A 3236-nucleotide genomic window follows, 5' to 3' on the forward strand; every position below is an offset into this window, starting at 1 on the left:
AAATTTGCCTTTCTGAGATCACCATCTGGCCATCAAACCCAATCAGGGGCATATCGTACTTAGAGATATTTTTAGGCCAAGCCCCCTGAACAGGTCGGAATATATCACCTCAGCACTACTCCCCTGATCTATCAATACCCTCTTTACTATGAAACCATTTATCCAAGTTGTAACCACCAAAGCATCATCATGTGGTTGAATTATGCCCTCCAAATCATCATCATTTAAGGCAATGGGTTTCCGTGTGTACTTAAACTTCTTCTCGGAGGGTCGCTTGCTCGTACAACTTTCTGCCGGTACCATAGCCAGCACCCCCTCTTATCGGATACCTGAGTGCCCCTTGGAGCTGTGTGGATGACTTCTATTACTACCAATAGGGGTGGGAAAGGATTCCCTCAAAGCTGAGCACCCTACCTGGCTTCCTGATTCCTAGGGTCTGCCACAAACTCTTTCAAATATCTTGTCTTCACTAACTGCTCCAGATGATCTTTTAACACTCTGCTCTGTTCGATGGTATGCCTCTTATCCCTATGGTAAGTACAATACAGGTTCTAATTCCTCCTTGAAGGGTCACCCCCCCCCCCCCCCCCATCTTGTTTGGCCATCGAAAGTACAGCTCATTCTTGATTCAATCCACAATTCTGTGCACCGGCTCCTTGAACGTTACATTTACTTCCCCCATCTCTGGTCCTAGCTCTTGAATCCTCAAATCCTTCCAGGGCCTTGAGTGGAAACCGCTTTGTCGAGGATGATTTATGACCAGGGCCTTACCTTTGCTCTACAACCGGTCATCCTCTAACTGTTTATATTTTTCAATACGCCTCATCAACTGCTTCATATCCTCAGGAGGCCTTCTTGTCAAAGACTCTTGCAATTTGGAATCCTCAGGCAGTCCTAGTCGAAAGGTGCTTGCTACAATTTTTTCATTACCTCTGCCAATCTCGTTGTACAATTCCCAATACTGATTAGCGTAGCTATGAAAGGTTTCCCCGACCCCCATTTTCATTGATAGCAGGGCATCCACGAGTTTAGGAACTCAGTTACAGCTCATAAATAGGACTCCAAACTCTTGAATCAGCTCGGCAAAACTGTGAATTGAGCATTTCCTTAATCCATTGAACCACCTCAGAGTGGTGGGCCCGAGACTCGAAGGGAATACCTTACACATTAGTGCATCATTATTAGTGTGCGAAGATATCATTTGAATATAATTGCTTACGTGCTTTACTAGGTCCGTCTTTCTGTTATAAGAATTGAACAGCGGCCATGTAAATCTGCTCGGCATTGGGGCCTGTTCGATGTCCCTCGAGAATGTTGATCGAGCAGCTCTGCGTAATGCGCGGCTCATAGCGTCATGGCAACATTCTGAGGTCGTTGCTCCTTTGGGGAAATCGAGTCCCGATCTGCATATTCCTGCGAGCGATCCCAATGTCGGTGAGATCCTGACTGATGGGACCCTGCCCCATAGCAACCTCTCACACTTGCCGAACCTTTTTCACATTCTCTGTGGTCTCTTCTTCGATGTCTACCTCTTTCTTCTAACTCCAAATCACTTACCCAGCTACGCAAACACTCAAGTTCCTCGTCCCTCCGTTCACGTTCCTCGTCTTTTCTATCAAAACGATTGTGCTTTGAAGCGCCAACACCATCCGGTACGTTTGAAATGACCCTTCTCCAAGGCTAAACTGCCCTTCCTCCTGCTCATACTCCCTATTTTCACTCCTCTTCTATCTCCTTTCCAGCCAAGTAGACCCTCAAAAAGATCTCTCGAAACTACTTTCAGCATAACTCCCTACTTGACTTCCGGACATTTCCTCGTATGTGTCTCGGCAGAACCACAGCTACGTAGGATTTCCCATAAATGACACCAATTATGCGTACCCAAAATATGGTTAACAGGCTCAACTCTTACTTGGGCTCACAATCTATTTGTATTGTGGGCTTTAGTTTTCCTACTATGGGTAGTCCTATGCTCAGAGACCCAATTACACACTCATTTTCACAAACCTTTCTCTTTCTTTCCCAAAGTCACCCCCCTTCCATCTTTAACTTAGTTACTCTTCTCTTCCCTGTTCTCTCTCTAGAGTTGCCAACCCCCTATTTCTCATTCTATCCTCTTATTTATAGCCTGAGATAAGTGGAGGTGTCATGATTATTCCAGATTGCTAGTGGGAATGGGGTCCCAATTCCATCATTTCTAAATGGGTGTTCCATTGGTAGAGGCAGTAATGGCATCGGAATTGGTTCCCACCTTCAAAAGGCTGTTCGGCAGCGATATTTCCCAAGGCAATACTGGACAGCCGAGATATGGTACCCTCGAGCAATCGCATTCCCGTCCAAGCTAAACTTGATCAGGGGAGGCCCAAATTGGGCCTTAAAGTGTGTCTGGGTCAAGATTACAAGTCCAACAGGCATTGGGTCAGGCGTTGTGGCACGAGGCTAGGGCCCACGGCCTAGCGGGCCCAGGGGCCCAACCTCATACAAGGGGTTGAGGTTATGGGACATACCATAGGGCCAGTGCTGAAGACCCAAAAGGCTCGGGGACCCCGTATCGTACAATCTATTTTTCTGAAGAAGAGAAACTCACGCCAATATATAAATCTCTGAATCCCCAAGACATAGCTGGTATGTATTTCTCTTCACTCAAACCTCTTGCCGTTTTTTATTATAAAATTCAAACCATTTGGAAACATGGTTGATTGAAGTTTTTTTTTGTTTTTTTTTTTTTTGCTTACCATTATGGTTTGATTTGGACAATTTGCACAATTACATCCTATCTTCGTGGTTTGTTTAAAAGTTTTTTGTTGCTTGCTTTTATAAATATTGTATTTTGATCAAAGTTCGTGCTAAATATGCAGTTGCAGGTTGGATGAAATATTGTATTAATGCTACAAGTATGTCTTATTAATAAAAATAGATTAATTTATTAGAGTATATTCTTTACAATGAATTTCTTGATTATTCCTAAATACTTTGTTAAATGATTGTTGCAATATCACAAGATTATAAACAAATAAGTTCAAATTAAAATTATTGGTAAGTACAATTAAACTGTTGTTTTTATCTAAAACATGATTAGGTCTTTATTTGTGTATATTATTTTTTGTCTTTATCTCGAAAACATGCAAGTCTATAAGGACATTCTCATTATATTTTGAATCTTAAATTTTAATGTCTTGCAAATTTAGTATATGTTAGCTATGATTTATGTTGATTCATATTGGTGAGTACAGATG

The sequence above is a fragment of the Quercus robur genome, chromosome 8 (assembly GCF_932294415.1).
Source record: "Quercus robur chromosome 8, dhQueRobu3.1, whole genome shotgun sequence".
In the NCBI taxonomy this organism is placed as follows: domain Eukaryota; kingdom Viridiplantae; phylum Streptophyta; class Magnoliopsida; order Fagales; family Fagaceae; genus Quercus; species Quercus robur.